Source organism: Schistocerca americana, chromosome 6, assembly GCF_021461395.2.
Source record: "Schistocerca americana isolate TAMUIC-IGC-003095 chromosome 6, iqSchAmer2.1, whole genome shotgun sequence".
NCBI lineage: Eukaryota > Metazoa > Arthropoda > Insecta > Orthoptera > Acrididae > Schistocerca > Schistocerca americana.
The window spans coordinates 148,044,353-148,064,270 of record NC_060124.1 but is presented as its reverse complement, the minus strand read 5'-3'; positions in this window follow the sequence as shown (position 1 = coordinate 148,064,270).

Sequence of the window (19,918 nt, the reverse complement as noted above, 5' to 3'; positions counted from 1 at the left end):
ATTATACTAACTTATGTAGTTACAAAAGCACGTTATGGTCCTACGTAACTTCCTGCCATGGTTGTTTCATTCTTGTAATCGTTCCCGCGTGTTTCTCGCACATATTATATATTCTTCGCCTTTCTGTATAGGTGACTCCTACTTTTCTCAGAAGGTGAAGCATCAAGCACCATTTTACATTGTTGAACGATTTTCCAGGTCGACAAATCATACGAACGTGTCTTGCTTCCAATATCAGCTGCCACTCTGGTGCCTTTACCTTTACTTTACCTTGTCAGTAGCTTGGTTACACGAGTTGTTAAGTTTACTATACAATAATACTCGCCCTTGTGGGCTCTTCCTATCTTCGCAATTGTATGGATGATGTTCTTCCGAAAGTCAGATGGTTCAAAATGGTTCAAATGGCTCTGAGCACTATGGGACTTAACATCTATGGTCAAAAGTCAGATGGTACATCGCGATTCCCACAAGTTCTTCACACCAACGTGAATAGTCAGTCTGTTGCCACGTACCCCAATGACTAGAAATTTCGGTGGAGTGTTATCTATCCGTTCTGTCTTATTTGATCTTAAGTCGTCGAAGGCTCTTTTAAGTTTTAATACTTGCCGCACTGTCTCTTCTGTATCGGCTTTTATTTATTTTTCTATCACGTCATCACACTGTCCACATACCCACTATCTCTTCTACATTTAACAGTGGAATTCTCGTTACACTCTTAATGTAACGCCCATTCTTGTAATTTTACCGAATTTTGTTTTGACTTTCCTGTAGGTTGACCCAATTCTTCAGAGAATGATTGCTTTTTCCATTTCTTCAAATTTTTCTTGCAACCATTTCGCCTTAGTTTCCCTGGATTTCCTATTTATTTCATTCCTGCTTGATTTGTATCCCTGTATTCCCGAATTTCCCTGAACATTTTTGCGCTTCGTTCTTTCTACATCTACATCTACATCCATACTCCGCAAGCCACCTGACGGTGTGTGGCGGAGGGTACCCTGAGTACCTCTATCGGTTCTCCCTTCTATTCGAGTGTCATATTGCTCGTGGAAAGAAGGATTGTCGTTATGCTTCTGTGTGGGCCCTAATCTCTCTGATTTTATCCTCATGGTCTCTCCACGAGATATACGTAGGAGGGAGCAATATACTGCTTGACTCTTCGGTGAAGGTATGTTCTCGAAACTTTAAAAAGCCCGCACCGAGCTACAGAGCGTCTCTCCCGCAGAGTCTTCCACTGGAGGTTATCTATCATCTCCGTAACGCTTTCGCGATTACTAAATGATCCTGTAACGAAGCGCGCTGCTCTCCGTTGGATCTTCTCTATCTCTTCTATTAACCCTATCTGGTATGGATCCCACACTGCTGAGCAGTATTCAAGCAGTGAGCGAACAAGCGTACTGTAACCTGCTTCCTTTGTTTTCGGATTGCATTTCCTTAGGATTCTTCCAATGAATCTCAGTCTGGCATCTGCTTTACCGACTATCAACTTAATATGATCATTCCATTTTAAATCACTCCTAATGCGTACTCCAGGATAATTTATGGAATTAACTGCTTCCAGTTGCTGACCTGCTATTTTGTAGCTAAAGTATAAGGGATCTTTCTTTCTATGTATTCGCAGCACATTACACTTGTCTACATTGAGATTCAATTGCCATTCCCTGCACCAGGCGTCAATTCGCTGCAGATCCTCCTGCATTTCTGTACAATTTTCCATTGTTACAACCTCTCGATACACCACAGCATCATCTGCAAAAAGCCTCAGTGAACTTCCGATGTCATCCACAAGGTCATTTATGTATATTGTGAATAGCAACGGTCCTATGACACTCCTCTGCGGCACACCTGAAATCACTCTTACTTCGGAAGACTTCTTTCCATTGAGAATGACATGCTGCGTTCTGTTATCTAGGAACTCTTCAATCCAATCACACAATTAGTCTGATAGTCCATATGCTCTTAGTTTGTTCATTAAACGACTGTGGGGAACTGTACCGAACGCCTTGCGGAAGTCAAGAAACACGGCATCTATCTGTGAACCCGAGTCTATGGCCCTCTGAGTCTCGTGGACGAATAGCGCGAGCTGGGTTTCACACGACCTTCTCTTTCGAAACCCATGCTGATTCCTACAGAGTAGATTTCTAGTCTCCAGAAAAGTCGTTATACTCGAACATAATACGTGTTCCAAAATTCTACAACTGATCGACGTTAGAGATATAGGTCTACAGTTCTGCACAACTGTTCGACGTCCCTTCTTGAAAACGTGGATTACCTGTGCCCGTTTCCAATCCTTTGGAGCGCTACGCTCTTCTAGAGACCTACAGTACACAGCTGCAAGAAGGGGGGCAAGTTCCTTCGCGTACTCTGTAAAATCGAACTGGTATCCCATCAGGTCCAGCGGCCTTTCCTCTTTTGAGCGATTTTAATTGTTTCTCTATCCCTCTGTCGTCTATTTCGATATCTACCATTTTGTCATCTGTACGACAATCTAGAGAAGGAACTACAGAGCAGTCTTCCTCTGTGAAACAGCTTTGGAAAAAGACATTTAGTATTTCGGCCTTTAGTCTGTCATCCTCTGTTTCAGTACCATTTTGGTCACAGAGTGTCTGGACATTTTGTTTTGATCCACCTACTGTTTTGACATAAGACCAAAATTACTTACGATTTTCTGCCAAGTCAGTACATAGAACTTTACTTTCGAATTCATTGAACGCCTCTCGCATAGCCCACCTCACACTATATTTCGCTTCGCGTAATTTTTGTTTGTCTGCAAGGCTTTGGATACGTTTATGTTTGTTGTGAAGTTCCCTTTGCTTCTGCAGCTGTTTTCTAATTCGGTTGTTGTACCACGGTGGCTCTTTTCCACCTCTTACGATCTTGCTTGGCACATACTCATCTAACGCATATTGTACGATGGTTTTGAACTTTGTCCACTGATCCTCGACACTATCTGCACTTGAGACAAAACTTTTGTGTTGAGCCGTCAGGTACTCTGTAATCTGCTTTTTGTCACTTTTGCTAAACAGAAAAATCTTCCTACCTTTTTTAATATTTCTATTTACTGCTGAAATCATCGATGCCGTAACCGCTTTATGATCGCTGATTCCCTGTTCTGCGTTAACTGTTTCAAATAGTTCGGGTCTGTTTGTTACCAGAAGGTCTAATATGTTATCGCCACGAGTCGGTTCTCTGTTTAACTGCTCAAGGTAGTTTTCAGATAAAGCAATTAAAAAAATTTCACTGGATTCTTTGTCCCTGCCACCCGTTATGAACGTTTGAGTCTCCCAGTTCATATCCGGCAAATTAAAATCTCCACCCAGAACTATAACGTGGTGGGGAAATCTACTCGAAATATTTTCGAAATTATCCTTCAGGTGCTCAGCCAAATCATTTCACATGTCGGATCTCCGTCAATTTCCTTCGATACTATTGTACTTCTTATCGCTATAAGCACGCTTCCCCCTTCACTGTCCAGCCTGTCTCTGCGGTATACATTCCAATCCGAGTTTAGGATTTCATTACTGTTTACGTCTGGTTTCAGCCAACTTTCTGTCCCTAGTACTATATGGGCGTTGTGACCGTTTATTAATGAGAGCAGTTCTGGGACCTCTCTATAGACGCTCCTGCAGTTTACTATTAGCACATTAATATTGTTATTCCCTGTCGCATTTTGCCTACTCCTACCTTGCCGGGTCTCAGGAGGCGTCTCTTCGGGCCTAGGGAGAGAATTCTCTACGTAAAAAACCCCCATGTGCACTCCACACGTACTCCACTACCCTTGTAGCCGCTTTCGACGTGTAGTGCACGCCTGACCTATTCAGCGGGACCCTACATTTCTCCACCCGATAGCGGAGGTCGAGAAATTTGCACCCCAGATCTCCGCAGAATCGTCTGAGCCTCTGGTTTAAGCCTTCCATTCGGCTCCAAACCAGAGGACCGCGATCGGTTCTGGGATCGATACTACAAATAGTTAGCTCTGATTCCACCCAGTGAGCGAGGCTTTCCGCTCTCACCAATTCCACCAACCGCCTGTACGAACTGAGGATGACCTCTGAACCGAGACGGCAGGAGTCATTGGTGCCAACATGAGCAACAATTGGCAGTCGGGTGCTCCCAGTGCTCTCTATCGCCGCCGGCAGGGCCTCCTCCACATCTCGGATGAGACCCCCCGGAAAGCAGACAGAGTGAACACTGGCCTTCTTCCCCGACCATTCCGCTATTTCCCTAAGGGAAATAACCAATAAACCCCTCTCCCCGTGTGCCTGCTCGAACCTTGCTGAAGGAACAGCCACATGTCCACTCACAGGCAGTGCGGGCGATGCAACGCGGCCAGTCTCCACATTTACCCTCCGCCTCGTGCGTCGCGAACGCCGCTGAACCCGCCATTCCCCTTGGGGAGAGGGTGGCCCAACCGCGCCCGGTACCCGCGAAGATGTCTCGACAGCAGAGACAGTGGGTGAAGCATGTAGCACCTGGGGTGTACCATGCGACGCACCAGACTCCCCACTGCCGCTACACTCCGAGGCAGCAGCCTGAAGACGGCTGACCGCGGCCATCAACACGCTCAGCTGTTCGCGAACAGTGGCCAGCTCCTCCTGCGTCCGTACACAGCAGTCACACATTCTATCCATCCTAAGGAATCAATTTACTGTAGAGAGTTAATCAACTTTTAACTTGACTGCTAATTCACTAAAGGCGGCTGATTTATGACTAAACTGTGATTGCTAGCCACTTCTTGTCGAAAACAATGAAAATAGCACTACCTGTCTCTGGACTGTATTCAAAACAAACACTAACACTACTGGCACTGTGACTGACTAAAGGGACTCTAGCCGGCCGGAGTGGCCGTGCGGTTCTAGGCGTTACAGTCTGGAGCCGGGCGAGCGCTACGGTCGCAGGTTCGAATCCTGCCTCGGGCTTGGATGTGTGTGATGTCCTTAGGTTAGTTAGGTTTAATTAGTTCTAAGTTCTAGGCACCTAATGACCTCAGAAGTTAAGTCGCATAGTGCTCAGAGCCATTTGAACCAAAGGGACTCTCTCTGACTGTATTCAAAACAAACACGAAATCTATGGAACAATATTACTAGCACTCGACAATTAAAGCTTCCTAAAAGCAAAAAAACACGGAAGAAGAAGTGACAAGTAAGAAAAATACAGTTAATACTTAAATTAAGATAGCTCGCTGCACAGCAGAAGTGAAGCAGGTGGCAGTTACGACGACACTGACACTACTGACACTATGGCTGACTAAAGGGACTCTCTGACTTATTGAAAACAAACAGGAAATCTATGAAATACGGTTAATACTTAAATTAAGGTAGCTCGCTGCACAGCAGACGTGAAGCAGGCGGCAGTTACGACGACACTGTCGTAAATAAGGTAAATTATTTCTTGTGTTAAGTATATTTCCTCGCAGTTTTCTTCCATGTATCTATATTTTTCTTTCCAACATTTGTGACTTTCTTTTTCGGACTTGTCAATTCCTCTTCAGCTGAACTGCCTACTGAGCTATTCATTATCACAGTATCTACAGTCCCAGACAACTTCAAGCGTATCTCTTCATCCCTAATTATTTCCGTGTCCCACTTCCTCGCACATTGTTTCTTTCTGAGTAGTCTCTTAAACTTCAGACTATTGTGCATCATTACTAAATTGTGATCTGAGTCTTTATATGCGCTGGGTACACCTTACAATCCATTATGTAATTTCGGAATCTGTGTCTGACCATGATGTAATCCAACTGAAATCTTCCAATATCTATTGGCCTTTTCCAAGTACACCTCCTCTCTTGTGATTCTTGAATATAGTATTCACTGTTAGTAGCTGAAATATATTGCATAACTCAGTTAGTTTTTCTCCTGTCTCATTCCTAATACCAAGTCCATATTCTACACTTTGCTCTACAACCGATTCGAATCCTCCAGGACTACTAGGTTTTCATCTCTTCTTGTCTACTGAATCACCCGATCAGTATCCTCACACAATTTCTTTATCTCTTTATCTTCTGTTTTCGACGTCGGTATGTGTGTCTTAATTATTATTGTCGGTGTTGGTTTGTTCTCGATTCTGATAAGAACAATCCTATCACTGAAGTATTCACAGTAACTCTCTCTCTGCCCTACATACCCATTAAAAATTACCTCTACTTCCGTTATACACTTTTCTGTTGCTGTTGATATTATCCTACACTCATGAGACCAGAAATACTTATCTTACCTCAATTTCACTTCTCTGACACCCACTGTATCTAGACTGAGACTTGGAATTTCCCTGTTCAGATATTTTGGCTTCCTATGACATTCAAATTTCTGACATTCCACTCTCCGACTTGTAGGATATTTTCCTTTCCATGGTTATTCAGTGTTTTTCCGATGATCACCTCTCCCATGGTAGCGCCCTCCAAGAGATCCGAATAGGGGACTAGTCCGGAATCATCATGTCACTATTTTAGTTACATACCACGTTTCCTGTCGATACACATTACGTGTCCTTAATGCAGTGATTTCAATGGTCTTCTAGATCCTCGTAGTGTTAATCATTACTGATTCCTCCGTTTTTAGGGACAGATTCCCACCTCAAGGGTAAGAGAGGGTCTGCATCTCTGTTCACTCCTCCGCCCCCTTTGACAATGGCGATAGCAGAATGAGGTTGGATTCTTACGCAGGAAGCCTTCGGCGGCCACCAATGCTGCTTATTTTTACTCAAAATGCCAGCAGTGGCAGGTTTCGGACCCCATACTGAAATCGTTTTGATTACTTGTTGAAGACATTACCCCCGGAACACGTTCAGTTATTTCGGCTAAGTCACAACGCTTACAAAAGTGTGTGTTGAGTGACCGTGACAGACGTTAATTTCAGAGAATTGTTACAAAAAATAGAAGTAAGAGGAGCAAAGCCGCAAGTCACAGCAAAACTGAATCTCGCACTCTCAAAACGTTTCGGTTCCAAAACAACTTGAAGGAGGCTCCAGAAGTTGAGAAACGCAGGATGAACTAGAATTCCATAACAACGCATCAGTGATGAAAATGCGCGTAACAGGAGAAAGTGGTGCTCAAGTCGCAAAACCGGGATTATGGATCAATAAAAGAATGTAATTTGGTCGAATGAGTATTGTTGTACACTGTTCCCGACTTCTGATAGAGTTAACGTCGTAAGTGTGACACATGGATGGGTTAGTGATGATTTACACAGCCACATCGTGATATTCTGTAGGACCTATGAGTATCTTGCAATGTCGATAATATGTGTAAACCTTTGTGGTCCACTTTGTAGAGTAGTGTATGTGGCCACAATTCAGTTTCATGTTACCGGAACTATGGACTATTTTGCAGGAAGAACAGTACGAGATTCGCTTTAAAACCATAAAAATCATGTATTTGTTCGTTACGAGATAACTAGAAATTGGTTTGAACGCCATCGACTTTTCTAAACCGTATTAGGCATTATAATGTGGTGTATTTTTGTGTTCCTATAGTTTTAACCAGCTCACGTAAATTTACAGTAGAAACGAACTCTAAGACAAGAAAAAACAATGCAGACGAAAGAACTATCCGAAGGAGACAAATCGGTAGATGTGATGTACATGTACAGACAAACAAATCACTACAATATTAGAGAAATTTGACAACTTATTTAGGAGAAAGAGCTTCACAAATTGACCAAGTCAATAATGCGTTGGTCACCTGTGGCTCTTATGCGAGTAGTTATGCAGCTTGCCATTGATTGAGAACTTTTCTGGATGTCCTTCTCATGGATATCGTGCCAAATTCTGACCAATTGCTGGTTGCATCGACAAAATCCCGCGTTGGTTTGCCCCAAATGCTCCAGACATTCTGAACTGGAGAGAGATCCGGCGAAGTTTCTGTCCAAGGTTGGGTTTGACAAGTACGAAGACAAGCTGCAGAAAATCTCACAGTGATCGAGCTGGCGTTATGTTGCTGAAATGTGAGTCCACCATGGGTTGTCATGAAGTGCAACAAAACGAGGCATAGAAGATCATCGACGTACCGTTACGTTGTAAGGGTGTCGTGGATTACAACCAAAGGCGTCCTGCTAAGAAAGGAAATGTTACTCCGAACCATCAGTCTTGACTGTACAACCGTACAGCGGGATGAGTCAGATTGATACTCCATCGCTGTTCGGGGCGTCTCCAAACACATCTCGTCTTCACTGGCCATCGGGGCTCAGTCAAAACCGGGACTCATTGCTGAAGACAGCTCTACTCAAGTCAACCAGATTCCAAGCTGAAGACATGTCTGGGTATGTCTCGGACAGCAGAGGGATACCAGCATGACTGTCTGTCACATACTGCACGACAACCAGGAATGATGATTTGGTGTACCACTTATTTCCATAGTGGAATACCATTGAAAGTCATCTGCGGCACCCTTGCAGCACAGAGGTACGTTGAAGACATTCTACATCCCATTTGGTTGCTCTTCATGGCAAACCAACCTGGGTGAAGATTTCAGCGAGATAACGTCCGCCCGCACACAATGAGAGTTTCTACTGCTTGTCTTCATGTTTTTCCAAGCTCTACATTGACTAATGAAATAACTGATCTCTTCTAAACTGTGGAAATTGGAAGCATTAATCAATTTTAATAAACATTTTTGGAGCAGTGATCAAAAATTTTTAAAAAACTTTCTCTCAAAAATTCAGTCTTAATCATACCACGTATGCTTCAAGAACGTAAGTGACCGGTTTCGGTTATATCACATGACCATCATCAGACCTGTAATTTAACTTAGAAAGTAATAGAAACCTTACTAGATTGAAAATACAATATGACAAAATGCTAATAAGGATAAAATACAACAAGACTTGTTATATCCATGGCAATGTTCGAAGATGGTAGGTGGAGCACTCTTCTCAGCTGCTGTGATGTCAACTGGTGCCAGCAAGTGATGGGCATGTGCTTAAATACGAATATGCTCCACCTACCTCTTCTCCCTCTACCTCACGTCAACCAATCAGTGTAAAATGAGTTCAGATAATCGTCAAAACGTAAAAAAAGTACAATAATAACATAAATATAGTTATGTATAAAATATCTCTTTGCAGTCATGGAACTACTTAAATATTGTATGAAATATCAATTAAAAGCTTTGAAAATAACTTTACAGACGATGTATACTCCGTGTGCCCTCTATGGGCTAAGGTGGTACTACCACAATGGTTTCAAAGTCAACGATGTTGTGATGGTCTTTGGCATTGTGGCAGCATATCGATATGTGAGTTGTGACTTGACTGCAAGTATACACCAATGCTAGATTCAGTCTGTCTGTCGTATATTATCATTATTTGGCACTGGAGATATATGCAATAATGGAATGATCAGCTGCAGAGTGGTATGATATTACACACATTTTTTAAAAATATTTATTAAAAATGGAGTTATAGTTCGTAATATTTCTTGTTGGAAGTTGAAGACAGTGATATAAATATTTATGTACTGTTCTAAGGTACATTTCTGCCACGAACAGAATTGGGTCCTATGATTTTCTGAACACTAGAGTACATACGTGTTCATAGAATTTCGTCAAAGAGATCATAAAAATGTTTTTCACGAAAATCCAACTGTTCATTGAGAAGCACAGACGGTTCAGCTCTGAAATGGGTATATATCTCGATATCCTCCAAAATATTTAATAATAAGCATTTATTAGCGTAATGAAAGACTTGAAAATTCTGTTGTCCCGTCCCTTTGGCATGCTTATTAAAAGTTATGTGATGGCCGAAGACTGATTTAGTTCGAGCGGTACCTCATGTATGTTCTTTGTATCGTGTAGTAAAGCTGCGCCCTGTTTGGCCAATATACATTTTTCTACAATCACCACATTGGATCTTGTAAACACCTGATCTAAGAAATCTATCGTTACCGTTACCTATAGTATGGTTCAAATGGTTCAAACGGCCCTGAGCACTATGGGACTTAAATGCTGTGGTCATCAGTCCCATAGAAATTAGAACTACTTAAACCTAACTAACCTAAGGACATCACACCCATCCATGCCCGAGGCAGGATTCGAACCTGCGACCGTGGCGGTCGCTTGGTTCCAGCCTTTAGCGCCTAGAAAACAGCTTGACCACCCCGGCCGGCCACCTACAGTATGTCTTAATATATTTTGCAAGGTATTGTTAGTTTCAATTGCTATTGTTATTTCAAAGTTCTTAAATAAATTACTGATCCGATCTGATATGTTTCCCATGTACGTCCTTTTTGTGTATTTATGTTGTGTATTTATAATGTTAATATAAGACAGACAGACTGAATCTAGCGTAGGTGTATACTTGCAGTCAAGTCACAACTCACATATCAATATGATGCCACAATGCCAAAGACCTTCACAACATCTTTGACTTTGAAACCATTGTGGTAGCATCACCTTAGCCCAGAGAGGGCACACGGAGTATACATAGTCTGTAAAGTTATTTTTAAAGCTTTTAATTGATATTTCATACAATATTTAAGTAGTTCCATGGATGTAAAGAGATATTTTATACATAACTATTATTATGTTATTGTTGTACTTTGTTTTTTTTACGTTTTGACGATTATGTGAACCCGTTTTACACTGATTGGTTGACGTGAGGTAGAGGGAGAAGAGTTAGGCGGATCATCTTTTTATTTTAGCATATGCCCTTCACTTGCAGGCACCAGTTGACATCACAGCAGCTGAGAAGAGTGCTCCACCTACCATCTTCGAAGGTTGCCATGGATATAACAAGTCTTATTGTATTTTATCCTTATAAGCATTTTGTCATATTTTATTGTCAATCTAGTAAGGTTTCTATTACTTTCTAAATTAAATTACAGGTCTGATGAAGGTCATGTGATATGACCGAAACCGGTCAACAGTGTTCTTGAAGCATACGTGGTGTGATGAAGACTGAATTTTTGAAAGAAAAATTTTTGAATCATTTATGGTAGGGCCCTCCAACCAGCTCGGGAGCTTTACGATCTAATGCGCCACTTGGATATAGTTTGGACTTCCAACAACTCTTTTAATCAATGAATAGCCGAATAACTGCTTGAATAATGGCCAATGGTGGACCAACAAGCTATTGACTTGCTGAGTTTGTGAAGCTCTTTCTTGAATAAATCATCCAATTGTAATTATTTGTTTGCCGTACATGTGCGTCACATCCACTGACTTCCGTTCTATTCGGACAAATCATTCTTGATGCGTCGTTTCTTTTTCTTTTTATCTGAGTGTACGATTGAAAGTTTTAGGAATTTTTGAACATGATTCGAGACTGTAGCAGTCAAACCGCTGTTGAGCCGGTGCATAGGACCATTTGATTTTGCATGAAAGTAACATAACTGTGATTTTTGTCGGACTCCCCCAGTTAGTTATGACGCCGAGATAGACAGCACCGGCAGTATAAGGCCGCACCGGACCCTCTACCTGCACTGAGAGCTGGCTCCTTGGGCGGCTTCCGTAGCGGCAGAGGCTGCAGAAAGCGGTCGTAACTCCGCCACTCCCGCGCCGTTGGTGACATAACTGAAAGCATAAAGCGCCACGTCCTCACTGTCTGCGGGTTTAGGTGCGGCTGTAAGATGCTGGGACAGAGACGCTGTTTGCCACCAGCAGAAAATGGAATTGCGGTCGATATGGTGAAATCTAGCGTTTGTAGACTTAGAGAAAGTTTTTGACAGTGTTGGCTGGAATACTCTCTTTCAGATTCTGAAGGTGGCAGGAGTAAAATACAGGGAGCGAATGGCTATTTACAATTTGTACAGAAACCAAATGGCAGTTATAAGAGTCGAGGGACATGAAAGGGAAGCAGTGGTTGGGAAGGGAGTGAGACAGGGTTGTAGCCTCTCCCCGATGTTATTCAATCTGTATATTGAACAAGCAGTGAAGGAAACAAAAGAAAAGTTCGGAGTAGGTATTAAAATCCATGGAGAAGAAATAAAAACTTTGAGGTTCGCCGATGACATTGTCATTCTGTCAGAGACAGCAAGGGACTTGGAAGAGCAGTTGAACGGAATGGACAGTGTCTTGAAAGGAGGATATAAGACGGACATCAACAAAATCAGAACGAGCATAATGGAATGTAAACGAATTAAGTCGGGTGATGCTGAGGGAATTAGATTAGGAAATGAGCCACTTGAAGTAGTAATGGAGTTTTCCTATTTGGGGAGCAAAATAACTGATGATGGTCGAAGTTGACAGGATATAAAACGTAGACTGGCAGTGGCAAGAAAAGCGTTTCTGAAGAAGAAACATTTGTTAACATCGAGTATAGATTTAAATGTCAAGAAGTCGTTTCTGAAAGTATATGTATGGAGTGTAGCCATGTATGGAAGTGAAACAGGGACAATAAATAGTTTTGACAAGAAGAGAATAGAAGCTTTCGAAATGTGGAGCTACAGAAGAATGTTGAAGATTAGGTGGGTAGATCATGTAACTAATGAGGAGGTATTGAATAGGATTGGGGAGAAGAGAAGTTTCTGGCACAACTTGACTAGAAGAAGGGATCGGTTGGTAGGACATGTCCTGAGGCATCAAGGGATCACAAATTTAGAATTGGAGGGCAGCGTAGAGGGTAAAAATCGTAGAGGGAGACCAAGAGATGAATACACTAAGCAGATTTAGAAGGATGTAGGCTGCAGTAGGTACTGGGAGATGAAGAAGCTTGCACAGGATAGAGTAGCATGGAGAGCTGCATCAAACCAGTCTCAGGACTGAAGAGCATAACAACAACAATGGCGAAATCACTCACAGTACTGAAACAACCAATTTTGTGAATTACCTTTCCACATGCGGTCTGTGTACTTACGAGGCGTCAGCTAAATTTTCGTAGGAATTTCGTCAGTTTCGATTCTGCAGTGTGTCAGTGGCGCTATTGCAGAAAAGTACTGCACAACACGTGTCATGTTCAAAGGCCGGTGCCAAAGAAAAGAGTAGCTTTATTTGCGTTGCATTGAAAGTTAATGTGGGCATTCGATAGATCAGGGCCAAACAGTCTACTTCAGTATTCGATATAACTATATGTTTTAACATGGAGAGTACAACACGAAGAATAGGCAGTAGTCTAGCCAGCGGTTGAGTAGCGCTTATGCAAGGCGGGTCAGGGATACAGACGAGTTAGGGAGAGATGACGGGTTCAAATGTTCAAATGTGTGTGAAATCTTATGGGACTTAACTGCTAAGGTCATCAGTCTATAAGCTTACACACTACTTAACCTAAATTATCCTAAGGACAATCACACTCACCCATGCCCGAGGGAGGACTCGAACCTCAGCAGGGACCAGCCGCAGTATACGACTGCAGCGCCTTACAGCGCTCGGCTAATCCTGTCCGGCGAGAAGGCGAGTACATGGGAGTGGGGGGAGTACAAAAGGGTATTGGAGCTGGCGTTTTGTTTGTGTACCTCAGCATAGTGAGGTGCTGGAAGTATTGTTGCGTTAGATCGTTTTGCGGAAATGCCTGGGTAACTAGTACTGTCCCAGGTCGTTCTAGAACTGTGGCTGCGTTACTTATTCAGTACGTGATGCGGTGAATAAGAACAAATGGCATCGAAGATTCAGTAATCATTTATTCGTCACGTACTCCTTACCCGACGCTCGCTGTACCTAGCGACAACCTACTGCTACCCACATACAGCAGTAGTACTCAGTCGATGTTGGAGTACCACCCACATATTTGTTTAAGTGTCCCTATTAACACGTAATGTTAAATCTAATATCACCCTACATTACTTAATGTGCGATCTAAAACATACACTTAGTTTCCTTTGACAATGATCGTCACTACAAAAACGTGAGGAACAGTTTGTGTGCAGTGACTACATCTACACGTTCCATAACATAAATATTGCAAATGTGTGTCAAAACACCACACATAATATGGCGGATGTATGTCTCTCTCTCTCTCTCTCTCTCTCTCTCTCTATATATATATATATATATATATATATATATATATATATATATATATATATATATATATTCTTCGGTGAACAACCAGGTGTCAGGAACACAAACTGAATGAGCGCTAAGTGTTTGTAAGCAGCACTTAGCAAACGGCGTAACCAAAGGGTACCCATTTCGAACATCATTACTGCTAAGTTGGTATCGACATTTTGGTAAGCTAGCGACGATATCTTGCCTTGGGCTGTCTGGAGTTTCCTTGGCATGCCGCGAGAGGGCGCAGATTTCGCTTGAGCCAGTATTAAGACAATGTGCAGGACACTGAGCAGGCAACAATCTGCTAGCAGTGGAGCACTTCAAGATTGCCCTGGACAGTGACGAGTACCAACACGGAAAAGCAGAAGGTTTTCCTGTTTGGATGTGTTGGGGGCAACATATAAAGTCGTCGATTTCTTCGTGACATTTTCACTGTTGGTTTGGAGCATCTCCATGCGGTGTATCCTGGTTTTAATTCTGCCCCCATGATGCTTCTCCAAGGTGTATATCTTGCGATATTGTTTTGGCAGCCATTATCAGCACACCACGGAAGTTAATGGTGAGCTACCGTCTGCAGGACATCATCTTAACGGGCCTCTGTTTTGCCAAAGGCGAATGACATATTACTCGTGTGAATATATGCTGATAGTGCTCGTGGGAGCACTGCTGCCCCATCATTTATTTTTCTGTTCCTACGCTAGTGACTGAGGAATTACGTTTCAAACACTGCGATATAAGGTCACAGATTTTTATTTAAGATTTCAAAGGTAGTGCCAGCAATAGTTCCTCTGTGTTCCTGTAATTTAAGTTTATGCGTAAATATTGTCCCTCTTGGTGGTATATTGCCCGAAAGTACATTGTGTGGAACCACCTTGGTTTCAGTGTGATCGTCTCGGACGAAGGGGCATGTAGTTAATTGAGTGCTGCAACGCAGATTTGATAAGTTCTTTTACGATACTGTGGAAAGGGAGCAAAACTGGTACTTTCTCTTAAATTATATGTGCTATATGTGCTATTTTAAGACTTTATAATCTGTGTGTTAATACTATGGTTCCTACTCTTTCAGAGCTCTATAAACAGATTGTTTTATTGTATCTCTCTCCGGCGTTCATACTAGCTTGGACATGTGCCGAATGTAAATATATTCATAGTAGCTTCTGAACGAAGTTTTTCAGGATGAAGTCTTGACTTTCTTCCTCTGTCAATGACTTCCCTTTTGCTCTGGTAAATAAACTGTGCATTAGGATTAACATTTTGTTATTCGAACTCTGTCAGTTGTTAAGTTCACTGATTTGCTCACCAGCTGCCTTAGTGCTTCGGTATTTATTTATTGCCACAAATAAATATATTTTTCATATTGTGTTATGGGTGGCATTAAACTATCTTGGTTTTTGCTATCTCACAGTCACTGACCCATTGAAATAAGTGTTGGTTGCCTGCATTGGCGGAGCTGTCATTTGTATTCAGATTCATGTGCAAAGGTGTCGGAGGAGATTATGTACGCACGACGGGATTTAACAGATTTTGAACGCGGAATGCTCGTTGGAGCTAGACGCATGGGACATTCCATCTGGAAACCGTTACGAAATTCAGTACCGATATCCACAGCGTCAAGATCCACGGTGTCAATAGTGTACCGAAGATACCTCTCACCACGGACAGCGGGTTGGCTGACGAATTTCAGCTAACGATCGAGGGCAGCGGCGTTTGCGTACAGTTGTCAGTGCCAAAAATAAACAAACAAAACTGCGTGAAAATACCGCAGAACTCAATGTTGGACGTACGAAGAACGTACCCCTTAGGACAGTGTGTCGAAATTTGGCTTTATTGAGTACGTGTCACTTCGAGCTGCTGCACTACACCTGTCTAAAGGAGGTCCGACATGATTTTACGAGGTATCCCATAACATTTGCCGCCTCAATGTGTTTTCATATTGTAGTGTTTAGTTTATTGACCATTTGACAAAGTTTAATAATTTGAAATCCATGACAGGTCGTTCAAACAAATTAATTAAAAACTTGACACCTCTATTGAACAGCTTACTGAACAGATTACAGCCGTTGCGGAGCAATGTAATGAAACTAAAAAACAATTACGTGAGGTAATTAAGGCATGCGCCAGGAATAATAGTGAAGAGATACGCAATACACATGCTGCCACAACTGAATTGCTTAGAGACAAAATTAGTGCAGTCGCTAAACAATGTTCTGAAAACGCAACACAGTTATGCGACGAGTTTAAATTAATGTCATCAGAACTTTCACGCACACTGGATGCGAAAGTAGACACGAACTTTGACGAACAGAACAGCCAAATTAACGAACGTTTTAATCACCAACTACAGAACAGTGAAACGCGTTACCGTAAATTGATACAGGAACAGAATAAAGTAAAGAAACAAGTCATGGAAACAATTACTGTACAGACACAGGAAGATAAGCGTAAGTTATTTACGAAAGCAAAAACGTACGTAGACAACAACATTGTTACAGTATCAGACGAAATCAATACTATCAAACAGTTGAACACTGAATTGCATGGTGAAATATCCGATCTAAAAACAAAAACAGATACTAATATTCAGACTTTGGAAAATAAATATACAGTAGTCTTTCAGACAATGACCAACAGACTTGAACAGTTAGAATTAATACAGGATCCCGATGCCATTAAAGGAGACGTTAAGAAATTAAACAAAACCACACGTAAAATGCAGAAACAAATTAATACTTATGACACTAAAATCGGCGATCTGGTAAAAGCACTGACTGAAAAATTTGATGTATTGGCCAGTCATATTGACGTTATCGAAAATACCAATGACACCAAATCAGACGATACGTCACCAGTTTCGTTTAATCAGACACCTGAATTCCAAAACATACAGCAAACAATCAGTGAGATAGGTTCGTCCAATAATATGTTACGTCGAAAATTGTCATCTTTACAGCAAGAAATGACTGAAATCAAAAATGTTACAGCATTTAACACGTCACAGCATACGCCACTTTCCGAACATTTCTCACATTCACACAGCCAGTATAATTTAGGTAATTTACAGAGAGTACGTGACTTAGAATCTGAACAGACACAGACAAATAGATTCTCATACAATCCTGAACCTGTTCAGACATTCAGAGACGATAATTTTGATTACAAGCACTTTCTATCCGTGAGAAAATTTAAGGTATTTAAGAATGACAGAACACAGATTAACCCCTTGGATTAGATACAACAATTTAGCTTTGCTTTTCACCAACTTGGCCCGTAACACACAAACTGGAATTTATTTGCAGTTTTTTGGAAGGCGAACCGGCAACTCGTATGAGACCGATCGCGAGACAATGCTACTCGGTTGAGGAATTTCAGAATGCCGTTCTGTCAGCGTATTGGTCGAAGATGGCACAGCCAGCGCGGAATCAAGGATCAATTAATTAGCTTACCGACTTATGAGAACTCAAATTTTCCCACTGTCACGCAATTTTTTGAACACATGGTCCAACAAAACCAATACTTAAGTGAGCCATACAGTGAATCAGCACTTACCCAATTGTGTATTTCTAAATTACCACGATCATTAAAAGTATCTCTTTTAACAGGACAGCAGAAAGAAAATATTTCGGTATTTAGAGATCTGTTACAGCTTTTGGAAGTTCAGCAATCAGACTATTCTTTCATAAGCAAAAATTTTTCACATCATAACCAAGGCCGACAAGCATACGGCAATTACGATCAGCCACGGTATTTTAATAACAAAGGTGACAGACAGTCCAGGAATGACAACCACCAGAACTTTAATAAGACTCAAAATTTTAATTATCGGTATCCTCACAGTTATCAGCAACAACAAAGACAGTTTGGCAACAATAGAGGCTTTTCCCCACAACATCAACAAAACCAGTCCGTTAGCATAGCTAACCAACAATGTAGTCTGCAAGGTCAGCCAAGCTTTAATGTTTCGCCGCCTACACGTATAGCGTCGGCTCCACCAAATAGTAACGCACAGCAACAAGGAAATCACTACGTACAGAAAACACACCATTTGAACTCATATCGCAATGCGCCGTATAGCAACGATTATTATGACAGACGTAAAAGTAATGAGCACAGTTTTCAGCGTAACAGTCGGTCTTACCAGCAGCAGAATCATCCGCAACAACAGATTATAATGAATGAACCAGACAGTGGGTATCATCTCGAACCTAATACGTCAGGAAGAAATTAAAGAACAGTACAAATAGTCGAGATGCCACAGCATCCTCCCGCAAACAACAGCACGTCAGAAAGAATTTGACTAGATACAGTACAGGTTGCATCTTCCAACAACGTAAGCACTACTTTTGACACGCAGAATATTATTCACGAGAATGTTATTACTTTTAACGACATCCGAGACATTCTTTTGCATGAAAAACGAGTTATTCAAAAAACCAATTCCCACCCTGTCACTGAAGTAAAGATCGGATCATCCACATTTTCAGCAGTAATCGAGTCTGGATCACCTATGTCAATGAAGAAACCTTCAACGAATGCAACAAAGAGAATATTTATCCTACGTTACCATTAGGCAAAACTAAAGTAAAAGGAGCAGTATTTGGTAAAGGAGTAGATGCAAAATTACAGACACACTTATCATTTTGTATTGCAGGTGATATATTTGATCCTCTCGTGGTTTGCGTGGCTACTGCGGCATTAAATGATGAATTTCTAAGAGATTTTACTCGCAACGATTTATATCGCCTTAATGTTGATTCACCATCGCAATAATCCCCGGGATTCGACGGTATTCCAAACGAATTTTGTTCACATTTTTGACCTCTTATAGCTGATACCGTTACATCACTGGTAAATGAGATTACTCAATAGAGTTTGATTCCTGACGCCTTCGAGGTTGGTAAATCGTTCTACTTCCGAAGTCAACCGGACATCGAAACATTGATAAATTCCGCCCTATCACACTACTTAATTTCCTTTTTTCCCAGGCGGGTTAATAGCCAATTTTTGATACAACTAGAGAAAGTTCTTGCTGTTCACCAGAGATATGTGCTGAGAAGCACGATTCTGGCTTTTGTAGTCGGAGTCTGCGGCCACTTCTGTCTCTGGAACCTTGCTTTTTATTGATTTTAATAAAGCATTTGACCGGGTCAGTCACGGTTTCTTGATGCAGATGCTCAAAGCACTCGGTCTCAGTCATAATCCGTGTCAGGATTATCCAACATTTTTACTGGTATTCAAGCATATGAATGGACAACTTACTCCCCAGATCACCATATCACGGGGCTTACTACAGGGGAGAACCATCTCCATGTCGCTTTTGGTCTTGTCCTTAGAACCTCTGCTTCGCCGTATTGCTGATCAGTTAACGTGGCTATAAGATATTAAGAGGAGCCTTCTTCGTACGAGCGTACGCCGATGGTGTTATGGTAATGCTACGTCATATCGATGGCATACCCTTGCTCAAGACATTTATTGGATTCCCTTTGTTCTCTCTAAGCGTACTCATTAATGAATGGAAGGAAATATACCCTGTTACCATTGTGGGGTGTTCATCACGTTGTAATTCCACAAGCAACAATTATTGCACGCCACAAATCGTTGGGGTTTTCCGTGAAGCACTACCCAATGAATATGGCTGCACTCAGTGGGAGGGAGGTGATGCATCGAATTGAAGGGGCGATTCTGAACGTGAACGTCGTGTAGTTAGTCTTCTTCACAAAGTGCGGATCATAGATTCCTACATTTTCAGCAAAATTTGCTATTTTACACAAATAATCCCACTCCCCGCGATGATGGCGCCCAAATTGATGTCATCATCCGGTCGTTTCCTTTGTAAAAATCATATTTTTTGACTTCAGTATGAAGTGGTTGCGAGACCCCGTCCCCTTGGAGGATTGGGACTTCCATATTTCAAAGTGGAGGCTTCAACGTTATTTATATGGCATAACATTTTAACATGTACTCGAGCTACTCATTCTAGTACATCTCGTTTATTTGCGTGTCTTC